At 36.2% G+C, this 13,467-nt stretch overlaps 1 pseudogene; it reads left to right on the forward strand.

Annotated features, from left to right (window-relative positions):
• Window positions 1-298: 298 nt before the first annotated feature.
• LOC129674925 (U6atac minor spliceosomal RNA) lies at window positions 299-390 on the forward strand (annotated as a pseudogene).
• The last annotated feature ends 13,077 nt before the right edge of the window (window positions 391-13,467 follow it).

Here is a 13,467-nt window from a genome sequence, read left to right on the forward strand (position 1 = left end):
TTAAGTGTTTCTCTGACATTTGAAATTCCTCTATTGAGAATTTCTGTTTAACTCTGTGCCCATTTTTTTCTTTTTTTTTAAATTTTTTATTAATTACACTTTATTCATTTTGTATCCCCCCATAAGCCCTACCCTCCTACCCTCCTACCCTCCGGATCCCACCCTCCCTCCCCTTTCTGCATGCATGCCTCTCCCCAAGTCCACTGATAGGGGAGGTTCTCCTCTTCTTTCTGATCTTAGTCTATCAGTTCTCATTAAAAGTGGCTGCATTGTCCTCTACTGTGGCCTGGTAAGGCTGCAAGGATGGAAGAGGCCCTTGGGCCTAACAACACACATACGGTTAAGGCATTGCCACCTACTTCGTGGCATCTAACCACTGTGCCCATTTTTTTAATTGGATTACTAGGTTTGTTGGTGTTTAACTTAAGTTCTTTTTATATTCTGGATACTAGCCCTCTGTCAGATGTAGGATTGGAGAAGATCCTTTCCCAATTTGTAGGCTGTTGTTTTCTTCTGATGACGGTGCCTTTGCTTTACAGAAGCTTTGTAGTTTCATGAGTTACCATTTATTGAATGATGATCTTAGAGCCTGTGCTGTTGGTGTTGTTCTGTTGTCTCCTGTACCAGTGAGTTCCAGGCTCTTCCCCACTTTTTCTTTTAACAGGTTTAGTGTTTCTGCTTTTATGTTGAGGTCTTTGATCCACTTGTAGTTTAGTTTTGTACAGAGTGATAAATATGGATCTATTTGCATTTTTCTACTTGTAGACATTCAGTTAAACCAGCACCATTTGTTGAAGATGCTATCTTTTTTCTGATGTATTGTTTTGGATTCTTTGTCAAGTATGTGTAGGTATGTGGGTTTATTTCTGGATCTTCTATTTGATTCAATTCATCCACCATTCTGTTTCTATGCCAGGACAATGCAGTTTTTATTACTATTGCTCCATAGTACAACTTGAGATCAGGTTGTAGTTTTATCTGTATGGTTGAGGCCTTCTGTCTCCATCCCCCATGTTATTAGCATAACTACTGTTGTCCTTGTTCAGATCGTGTTTGGGCAGTCCTGTTGGTAAGAATTTATTGGTGTAGATTTTGACATCCTTAGGAGAGGCAATCTCACAGCAAATATACACACAAATAGCATAATACAGACTGAGCAAATTGTATTTATGTGTTTAGGGGTTTGTGTGTGTGTGTGACAAAAATTAGTGATAAAAGAACACATGAACTTGAAAGAGAACTAGGAGCAAAGAGGTGTATATGGAGAGTTTGAAGGTAGGAAAGGGATGACGTAAATGAGGTAATCTCAAAAAGTAAAACAGATAAATTTCAAAATGCTATTTTGAATATTTAAATTTAAATATATAAAATTTAAATATAATTTGTTGTTTAATTTTCTATATCTATTTAATTTATGGTCATTCATTTTACAATTTTAGAAGGTGCTTATTTAGCTTCTTGATATTTAAGACAATAGTTATCAAGTATTTGTGTTTTTTTTAAATTTTTAATTAAATTCCAAAACTTGCTCCACTAAAGCATAACAAAAAGCAAAAACATAAAAAAAGAACAAAATGATTAAAGTGAGCTGAGAACATAGAGGCAGGAACTATGTTCTTGCATAGCACATTCAAAGAATTTGTTTTTGAGGAGGGTATAGCTCAGTAGAAATCTGAGTGAAGAACAAAGGCTATTGTCTGAGACAATCAAGGGATGCCAAGAAAGCCAATTTGTATTGAACAGGAAACTATAAAGTTCGTGTAAATATCGAGAAGTTATGGGAAAACTTGAAATAGAACATTTACATACTTCTGTTCCTCGTATATTGTAGAATAAAGTTTATGGGAACAAGGATTCCAAAAACTTTGAAGAAAGTTACAGTATGTGCTGGTTTGAATAAGAATCAACCCCATAGGCTCTTTTATTTGTATGTTTGGTGCCCAGTTTGGTAAGAATAGAAGGTGGGGCTTTGTTGGAGAATATGTGCCACTGAAGTGCACTTAGCAGTTTGAAAAACCCGTAATAGTCCCAATCTCCATGACAGTCATAGACTTTTTCACTCTGAAACTGTAAGCAAGTCCCCCGTTAAATGCTTTCTTTTCTCTAATAAGAGTTGCTTTTATAATGGTTTCTTTTCACAGCAATGGAATAGTAACTAAGATAAAAATTGGTACCAGGAACTGCAGAGTGAGAATCCATACCTCATACATATGAGAATATGTCTGTGTATATGTCCATCAACAGATAATTGATAAAGCATGTAATATTACGCAGGCTTTGCAAAGGAGCTAATCTTATGATACAGAACATCATGATGAACCTGAGAATGAACTACATGAAATAAATCAGTCATAGAAGAGCAGTGCTTAAAATAGTCATACAATGAGAATGTCAGAGGCTGTGGGGAAGGAAGGAGAGAATGGAGGACTGATAATCAATGGGCATTCAAATCCAAGGTAAGATCTACAGACCTACTGTATAACACTGTCAATAGATAAAATAATGTAATATTTGTACAGGTAAAAGCCTGACTAGACTTAAGAATCACTTCAAGTGTTCTTATAAAATAAAAAAAAAACATAATAGAAGTTTGGATTCGTCTACAAAATATACAGCAAAATAATGTATAAAGAAATAAACAAAATGATTTCTGTTCCTTGCCTGTGAGGGTTCTCAAAAGGAAAAGGGAAATAAAAATAAAGGTATTAGGCATTTTGGATTAACATCTATGACACAATCTTCTTTTTATGTTTTTAAGAAACCTATAGTCACCCAGACAAAAGTGGTACAAAACTTTAAACCCAGCAAATGGGAGGCAGGGAGTAGGTGGATCTCTGTGAGTTCAAGGCCAGTTTGGTCTACAGACTGAGTTCCAGGGCAGCCAGAGTTACACAAAGAAACTCTGCCTCGAAATACATGTAACATAAATATATAACCTATAAAGATTTAGGGATGTGCAGAAAAAAAAATCTTTTGATTGCATTGACTTATCTTGTGTGTGTGTGTCAGTGAAGTCATGGATGGGAGTAAGAGAATAGCTTGTGGGAGTTAATTCTGTCCTTCGGTCATGTGGCTTCCAGGCATCAAACTTAGGTTGTCAGGCTTGCTGGCAAATACCTAAAACTTCTGAGCCATCTCACTGGCCCAACAGAAAATGTATCTTTATGAATCTGTACAAAATTAATAGTGATTTATCTTAGATGAGTTCTGAAATTTTCTTTATTTCGAAGCTATTTCTATTTTAAGAAAGAACTCATGCATTATTGAGTCTTTGTAAATTTTACTTAACATAAGAGGCCTGCTTTCTGTCAGCTTGCAAGATGTCATTTTTCATCACTTTAAGGATTTATATCTATCTCTAAATACAATGTGTGTATTATATGTTCTTCTTCATCATAGTTCCTGTGGAATAATTCAAATTACTAGGGATTGAAGTACATGAAATTTCAATATTTGATTATTTGATACCAATAAAATGGGTCATTTTATAGTTTTGTCTATTGTTTAAAATCTGACCTGATATTATGATTCACAACCTGAAAGATCCTAACTAATGAGTCGCCTTATTAATATTAATTTCTTTCTCTCTATTCACTGTCTTTATAGGTTCCATCCTTAATCAGAGAGACAACTGTGATGTAGTGACAGAAACTCTAGATAAAGTCAGGCAAATTATATCTTAAAATATTTTAAGGTCTATTTGAGTTAAAACAGACTTCATATATTTGAAGTCCTAAATGATATTTTTTGTATAAAACCATACCATGATAAGATGGCAAATATTTCTATCAGCCCAAAGGGATTATGTACATACCTTTAAAATCCACCCTTTCTGCAACATCCATTCCTAGGCAACTACTGACCTATTTTTTCTCACTACATATTTGGTTACAAATTTTATATCAATTATTTCACAAAGTATGTATTCTTTCAAATTCGGCTGCTTTAATGTACTACAACTGTTTTGATCTATGCTATTTTACTTTTTCTAATTTTATTGTATTTATTTTATTGTTGTGCGTGTGTTTGTGGGTATGTATTTGTGTGTCCATGTATTTGATGGTGCATGTGTGGAAGTCAGAGAATAAATTCAGGTTTTGTTTTTCCTTCCGTTATATGAATACTGATTCTCAAGCTTGGTTTGCTGAGCTTGGCAGTAATCATCTTTAGTTACTGAGCCATCTTGAAGCTCTATTCATGTTTCTTTCAGTCTCATTTAGATCAGCAGAAGCAATTGGATCATGCCTTGATATGGTTTTATTTATTTTATTGTTTAAATATACCCAGATCTGGACACTTCTTTTGTTTCCTTGTTTTTTATTTGAATGTGTCCCTGGTTCCTGACATCACTAAAAGCTCTAGGCATATCTTTAATGTTTCTTTTTGAAGACATAAGTAGCCATGAATCCTTGGTTCCCATTTTAGGGAATAGTATTACAAATGATGATATGTGCACTCAGTAGGAGAGATATTTCCCTCAGATTGAATCATATTTGGGGTCTAGATCAAGCCTGATTCTATTTTCATTAGACTGAAAAATTTGAGCCTACTGGGGTTGACTGAACACATGTTACATGGAGGAAGGATCTGAATTGGTAGTACAGCAAGGGAAGATGCTCTTTTCTGAGACAAGAGAAAATAGATATTCTGCTTTTCTCTTCATTCTTTCTTTGATAAGATTTTACTAAGTTTCCCAAGCTGGTCTAGAATTTCCAATCCTACCAGTTCTTCCTACCAAATATTGGTTATAGACATGCACTATCATTTAATTTTGTTTCCCAAATTTTTGTTTGTATTTGTGTCTCAAAAAATATCTCAGGATCCCTGTGCTCTGAAGACCTGGAGGGTACAGAAATTCCATGTAGACCAACAGAACCAACAAATCTGGGCCTGTGGGGGGAGGGCTGAGGATGCAACAACCAAGGACCATGCATGAAGATTACCTAGAACCCCTGTTCTGATGTAGCCAACAAACAGCCCAATATCCATGTGGGTCACCTAACAAGGGGAGCGGGGGCTGTCTCTGACCTAGACTCTTTTGTCTGCTCCTACAGCACTTCCCTTTGATTGGGAAGCCTTGCCAGGCCACAGAGGAAGAGGATGTAGCCAGTCCTGAAGAGACTTGATACTCTGAGGTCAGTTGGTATGGGAGGAAGACTTACCCTATCTAAGGAATAGAGGAGCAGGGGAAGAGAGCAGGAAGGTGGTTCTGGTATGAAATGAGGGAAGGAGCTACAATCAGGATATAAAGTGAATAAATTAAAAATAAATAAATAAAAAACAAAACAAAAGAATAAGTTAGACTGATTTGAGCTCAAAATGTAATGAAAACTACTGTTGAATTCCAAATCTTCTTGCCTCCATCTTCCAAAGGGTAGGATTTAAAAGCATTTGTTACCATGCCTTGGTGACCAGTCTGTTTCTTAAGGCATAAAAGTTCTGGATGTTATTTGTATGGCAACATGAATATCACTTGCACTATGGTAGCATACACTTAGAATAACTGTAATGGCTAATCATGGTCATCATTTTAATACAGATGGGCGATCAACCTAAAACTCAAGAAGCTAGACATACCTATGAGGAGAAATTAGTCTCAATTAGATAAAGTGAAGTGTGAAGATCTACCCTAAACCTGGATCATTTGACCTGGATCATTTGAGATCAAAATACCTGCCTTAAATCTGGGCCACAACTTCTGGTCCATGTAAAAAGACATGAGAAAAAGAAGCTTTTACACTTTTCCTGCTTGAACTCAGTCCAACTGGCAAGCTAATTTTTCCTGCCATTAAGGAATTCTTTTTTCTCCTTATATTTTATTAATTACACTTTATTCACTTTGTATCTTTCCTTTAGCTCCCCCTTCCTCCTCTCCCAATCCCACACTCCCTCTCCTTTCTCCACCCATGCCCTTCCCCAAGTCCGCTGATAGGGTAGGGCTTCCCCTCCTTCCTTCTGATCTTAGTTTATCAGGTCTCATAAGGAGTGGCTGCATTGTCTTCCTCTGTGGCCTGGTAAGGCTAATCCCCCCTCAGGGGGAGATGATCAAAGAGCAGGCCAATCAGTTCATGTCAAAGACAGTCCCTATTCCCATTACTATGGGGCCCACTTGGACACTGAACTCCCATGGGCTATCTCTGTGCAAGGGTTCTAGGTTATCTCCATGCATGGTCCTTGGTTGGAGTATAAGTCTCAGAAAAGACCCCTGTGCTCAGATTTTTTGGTTCTGTTGCTATCCTTGTGGAGCTCCTGTCCTCTCCAGGTCTTACTATGTCTCACTTCTTTCATAGGATTCTCTGCACTCTGCCCAAAGGTTGGCCATAAGTCTCAGCATCTGCTTTGATACGGTGCAGGGTAGAGCCTTTCTGCATACAAGAAACACATCTAAGTTACACTGAAGGAATTCTTTTGCTGGGGTTAGAACCTACTTTTCTGCAAAAGTAGACTGAAGACCAGACCAGAGGTGCCAGTGTTGTAGCCTGAACAACTACAGGATTATTGGCCTTTCCTGACAGGAGACAGTTATTGTGCAAGCCAGATCATGGCCTGTAAGCTTCTCTAATAAGTTCACTTTTAATGTCTACAGATTCATCTTAGAAGTTTTATTTCATTTGAGAACCCTTAATGCAATGGCCATGACATAATAATTACTATGTTTTAAATGTACAAGATAAACACAAGAAAGGGATATATATAACTCTGAGAAAAAGCTCCATTTTTCCTGGATTCAGTCGCTTTATGCCTGTAATGTCAGGTACACTGGAAGTAAAAACCAGAGGATCAGAAGTTCAAGGGAAGCATGGGCTACACATTTAGGTTCAAAATCAAACATTGACAAAAAGAGTGATAAGGGAGCTCAGTGATAAAACAATTGACTGCCACTTCACTAGAGTGGCCCTAGGTTGAATAACCAATATCATACACACACACACACACACACACACACACACACACGCACACACTAGATAGATAGATAGATAGATAGATAGATAGATAGATAGATAGATAGATAGATAGATAAACAGATAAATAAATATTTCTAGTTTCAGATGTGCTTTAGAACCTGTGGCTCTGCATCGATAACTTTCATGGGTAGGCTTTTCTAATCATTGTATTTCATAGTAAGTCTTGAATGCAATTAGTGTGGTTTAGACATTTTCTTCTTTTTGAAAACTGTTTGGACTACTCTAGCTCCACTGCATTTTCATGTATGTCTCTGAAAAGCCTTTATATATCTATGATCTCTAAGTGGAGCTTAGTTGAATATATAGATCAATTTGGATGAAAATGATAGATAACAACATTGAATCTTCTGATACATGAATATACTTTAGCTCTCCATTTATTTTGGAGTGCCTCTATTTTGATGTAGCAAGGTTTAGTAACTTTAAGCATGGGTTTTAAAAATTTATTCATAAATAATTCTGGTTGTATATGCTGCTATGAATGTCATTGCTTTTTTAACCTTGGTTTCTACTTATTGTCATGGTTTCTGATGAGTAATGTATGGGTGTCTGAGTTGCTGTTCCACATATAATTTACAATTTAATTTATAAATTTATAAATTTATAATTTAATAAGTTTTTCCTTATCTGTTTTCAGAACTTCTGTCTTTGGAATGTTTAACTATGACCCATGTTGTCATATTTTTCTCTGAGATATTCTGATATAGGTTCATTAATCTTCCTGAGTTTGTTGATTTATGTTTATTTTTGACACTGGTCAGTTTCTTTTTTTTCCTCTATGGGCTCAGATGATATGAATATTACATGTTTTTGAGACTTGAACCACAGATCTATAAAGCTCTGTTCCTTTATCTGTCTCATACTCTGTCTTGCTTGTTTTGGTGTTCTTCAGATCACAAAACATTTACTGTTTTATTTTCTAGTTTATTGGCTGTTTCCTGTATCATCTCCAGTGTACTTGTGAGACCATCTGCTAAATGTTTCACTTAAAATGTTCTGGGTTGGTGATTGCATTTCTCCCATATGGTTCTTTTCTTTTTCAGATTGTGGTTTTAGTGTGAGACCTGTCACCAATATTTAGTCCTCTTCACTGAGGCTCCTGTGTGTTGGGATAGCAGATACACATCATTATGCCTGATTTCTGCCTTACATTTTATGCTTGGAAGTTCAAATCTTCTATTTGTAGACTAGCTAAATGATGAAATAACTTTCAGACACAAAAAGAACAAAATGTTCACTTTTGATACAATATGGATTGACCTATAAATCACCATGCTCAGGCATATGCAAATTACTACATATTGTATAACTTTACTCTTGAAATTTCTGGAAAAGATAATCAATACAGATAAGTATATTTTCAGCTGGGCACCATAGTGCACTCTCTTAATCCCAGCACTTATAGAGGCAGAGGCAAGTAGACCAGTGTGAGTTCAAGTCCAGCCTGGTTTACAAAGCAAGCCCAGGATAACCAGGGCTACACAAAGATAGCCAGTCTTGAAAAACCAAAAAACAAACAAACAAAAACCCAAAACAAGTATATTTGCAGTTTTCCATTGATAGAGTAAGAACAGAACTTAAATATACCTAAATATAGAACATAAATATAAGAACTGGAATCCTACTGAGATGATGTAGGATTATCATACATTATTATTCATACTGGATTATTCCAGTATGAATTTGCTATTCCTAATTGCCTTATGGGAATTACTTGAAGTCAATGAAAACTTGCAAGGGGATTACAGGTCCTGCTTTTGTTATTAAATACTTTGCTTATTAGAAGTTGTGCATATGGCAGAAGCTAGCTGTGACTTCTGAGTTAGGAGACTACTCTAGCTTTCTTCTCTTTGTAATTCTTCATGCATTCTGAAACTTTGTGGTGTTCCTTTATCTTTACTCTTCTAGAAGTCCCGAAGACTGAGAGGATACCTATCAATTTTTGTTCAGTTATTTTAGTGTATTCATTGGATATTTGTTAAATGTTGGAGAAATTTTTAAAAATGTACTCATTCTCATGAAACTATTTCCTACTTAAAATTCCTCAGTGATTTATCATTATCTTCAATAGAACTTACAGGAAAAAAAAAAAAAAGAAGTGTTGGATATGATGGTTTGGTCTTTTGATTCCAGCACTTGGGAGGTATAGACAGGTGAAACATATTTCAAAATCATCCTTGATTAGAGAGTGAGTTTGGATCTAGCCTGGATATTGCTCCAAAAATACAAAACTAAGAAAAAAAAATAAAAGTTTCTCAACATTTTCAGCGAGGACCATGCCTGATCTAAGGCTTTCCTAACTTCCCATCTAAGTGTCTTATAGAGAAATACTATAGATATAAGAGTGAGCCTCACAAAGAACTAGAGAGAATCACACATATAATGTAGCTGTAGTTATCAGATGTATCACCTGCTGCAACTTGAATGTGTAACTTTAGAATTTTAAAGGCTTCCTCCTCAGTGTGGTATTGTTGAGAAGTAATACCATTGTACCACTACATGATTGGTGCCCAGTTTTGAAGGAAATTAATATACCAAAATTGGGAAACAGAGCAAAATACAAGTTATTTTCCATCCTCTAAATGCTGTCTTTCACTCCTTCTTCCCATCCTCAAGAACTGATCTCTTCCAGCAGGCTTAAAGCCTGTATCTTACTCTCCAACCTTGATACCTTATCCTTCCACCTTCCTTCTTTCTTAAGATTTCAAAACAACTTTTAATTATTTTCTTACTGAACAGTAGTCCACATGTGTTAAAGTATGCTCTCTGCCCATGGTTTTGCAGAACCTAAGTTGAGGCATCAACTTGGCTACAGGCTTAGCTTGAGATAGTGAGAGAAAATCTCATTCTAAGCTCATTTGGGTTGTTGGCAAAACTCAGTGACTTGCTGGATTTTGAGTGTTTCACTTCATTTTTTTTTTCTGTTAGTTCTGTTGACCTACCCAGATACACAATTCTTTTTTTTTTTTTCTTATAAATTCTGTTGCTTCCTTGGATCTCTAAAACACCCAGGTAAATTTCACAAGTGCCTTCTCTTTTTTAGTGTTTGAGCTCAATTCACTGACCTGCATGCATGCAATAACATTTCTCTAATGTTATTTTATGTATTAGTGATAAAAAGTGAATAGTATCTATCTTATTTTAGTTTGTTGTTGTTTGGCTTCTTTTTTTGATGCAGTGTCTCTCCATACAGCCCAGGCTGCCTCACACTTATAGCTATCTTGTGGTCTCAGTCTGACAAATGCTGGGGTATAGACAAGAATCATCATGCCCACTTCATTTTAAATAATATATTTGCTGGGAAGGCTATAAATCTAGTATATAATATAAAAGTCCAAGCTCTAAAAATCTATTTAGATTATTTGTACACAGTTAACCTATACTTTCCCCGCAAATCTAGATCTCTTTATGGGGCATCTCTCATACTGTATATATACTTGTGTATTTAAATGAATTCATCTGTTTGAAAAATAGTCTAGTAATAAATATGATTTTTTTGTCTCTTTAGGTTCAGGCTGGCCTCTAACTTACAACAATCCTCCAGTTTCTGGATACCATGTGCTGGAAAGAAGTCAGGAGAAGGTATGTTTGGTGAAGGAATCCCTGATCCTGGGAATGAAACCAGTTGGAGAAAGAATATCTGCCAACAGCTATGAGGGCAATCTACCTAAGACAGTGGGTTCTGTGGTGCCAGAAGTAGTTTAGGTGCTGAAACACGGCACTCACCGTGAAGCAAAATTAATGAAGGCACAAAAGCTTGAAATTAACTGTTAGGATGCCACATAATCTTGAAGGTTTGTGAGATAACCCCAAAAGTGCTGAAAGTATCATAAAAGCAGCTTTTCTTTGATTTTTGGGTCCAGGCTCACAGTGAAAATGATAGCCCCTACATCCAGGTCTTGCATTCCCATGAATTTGATGACATTCATAATTTAAATCATATAGCATTATTTTCATTCAAGAACTCAATAAAGCCATAGGCTTGGTGCTAGCCAGTGACTCTATCTTTTGACATGTGGGTAATTGCCACAAGGACAGCTTGGAGAAGGAGTTTTCACAGCAGCGATTCTCTAGCCATCTTATCTAGACATCCTCTGTACACAGTGACATTCTGGTTCCAACTGACTGGTAGCAATGACAAAAAGGCTCTTGATGTTTATAAGCAAAAAGTTAAAACATAGTCAGTCTATCATTGGAACCAGCACTCAACAAATTGCCAATATTGGCCTTCCACAGAACTATTATAGAGATGTGCAACAACACCAAACTTTTTATGAGTGCTAGACCTCCTAACACAGTTTCTTGTAATTACCCAGCAGGTTCTTTACTCTGTAAATGTTTTTGTTTTATTTCCTCCAATGTGAGGATGATATTAGAGCCATTCCCAGACCTTCTAGTACTTTCTAAACTCTTACTTACTTGTTCAACTCAGCTATTCTGATCTAAACTCCTCTCCAAGCTGACTGATTCTAACTGTATTCTTATGGCTTCTGACTGAATTGCCCTGCCTGACCTCAAACTAATTCTAGAAATGTGTTTTAATCTTCTGTTTCTTTCTCATTCTCTTACTTGTTCTGTCTTCACCTGTGTCTAGCTTATTCTTTCTGGAACCTTTGTCTGTAAAACTGTCCCTGTAATCAACTCTAGATAAAAACCCTCTCTCTTCATTAGTATGTAAAATGAATGAATGGATGAATGAATGAATTACAAAAAGAAGAAAACAACCAAAAAAAAAAAAAACCCTCTCTCCTTGTGCTGCTCTTAAGTAGCCTCTCCTTCTTCTGTTCTCGTGAAAGTTTTGTCAAACATTTCTCTGATTCATCACTGTGTCTGTCACTCAATTAGATGTCACTTACAAAAAATGGTTGCTTCCCTCTATAAAATATCCTTACCTTCCTTCTTTGGGATTAAAAGTGTGTACTAAGGGTGTGTCAGTCTTCCAGCCGGATTATACTGTAATCTAGATCATGTCCTCATTCCAGCTGTATAACATAGACCTAGATTGTCTTTGGATGTGATCCCTTGCCAGAGCAGCCGTGTTGCTATATTAAAATTCCTCTACAATATCCACTGATTCTTATCCTCAGTTTTTATGATGGCTTTCAATAAAGAACTGTAGTATGCCATGACATGAATCCCCCACCCCCACTTCATTCCAACTATATAAATAGTAAAAGAAATGAGTGGATGGTAAAAATTAAGCACACACAAAAAGCGATACAGACAGTAAATGGAATAGTGAACTGAATAAATAGTCCTCAAAAGAAGAAATACAAATAGGTAATACATGAAAAAGCATTTAGCACTCTTAGCCATAAGGGAAATGCAAATTAATGCAGATTGGAGATTTCATCTCATCCATTTCAAAATAGAAGAAATCGAATGACAGAAAATGCTATTGAGAATGTGGGGAAATGAGAACACTTATTCTCTTCTGGTGGAAGAGTGAACTTGTTCAGCCACTATAGAAATCAGTGTGGGAGTTTCTCAAAAACCTACAAATAGAACTACCATATTATCAAGCTATATAACTTCAGGGTGTATACCTAAAGGACTCTATATCAGCATGCCACAGAGATACTTTCTGTGTTACTTTTCTTTTCTGTCTCCCTTCCTTCTCTCCTTCCTTCCTTCCTTCCTTCCTTCCTTCCTTCCTTCCTTCCTTCCTTCCTTTTTCCTTCCCTTCCTCCCTTCCTTTCTTTATTTTCATCAATTGCTCTATCTACAATGGATAGAAATTGTAACCAGCAATATTTTTTTGGCGACAGATGAACAGATAAAGAAAATGTGAGGGCTGGAGAGATGGCTCAGAGGTTAAGAACACTGGCTGCTCTTCCAGAGGTACTGTGTTCAATTCCCAGCAACCACATGGTGGCTCACAGCCATCTATAATGAGATCTGGTGCCCTCTTCTGGTGCACAGGCACACATGCAGACAGAACAGTGTATAATTAAGAAATAAATAAATATATTAAAAAGAATTAAAAAAAAAGAAAGAAAATGTGGTACATAGATATAGTTACACAGACATGGTGGATTTTATTAAGTAATAAAGAAAAATGAAATCATTACACTTGCAGAAAAATCAATGATACTGGAAATCATTCTGTTAAATGACTTAAGTTAAGACTAGTGCTTTCATATATAAAATGTAGGTTTAAAACTTTCTCATTTTTTCTCTCTCTCCCTGTGTGTGTGTGTCCTCTGTCTCACACACACACAGAGACTGAGAGAGAGAGAAAGAGAGAGAGAGAGAGAGAAAGAGAGAGAGAGAGAAAAAAAAAGGACAGAGGACCCTGAGAGGGAAAGAAGAGATCCTAAATGAGAAGATAAAAACAGGATATTATACCATAGATGTTACATAAAGTCAGGAGACTGTTTACTATTTTCACAAAACAAACAAACAAAAAACAGATCAATGACTGAAAGGATAGGAGACATGGAGGGAGGACAATGGAGAAGGAAGACAAATCAGAACCAAGTATAAAAACAAGTGTTGGTTA

Source organism: Psammomys obesus, unplaced genomic scaffold (genome assembly GCF_907164565.1).
Source record: "Psammomys obesus unplaced genomic scaffold, mPsaObe1.curated_primary_1811, whole genome shotgun sequence".
Lineage (NCBI taxonomy): Eukaryota > Metazoa > Chordata > Mammalia > Rodentia > Muridae > Psammomys > Psammomys obesus.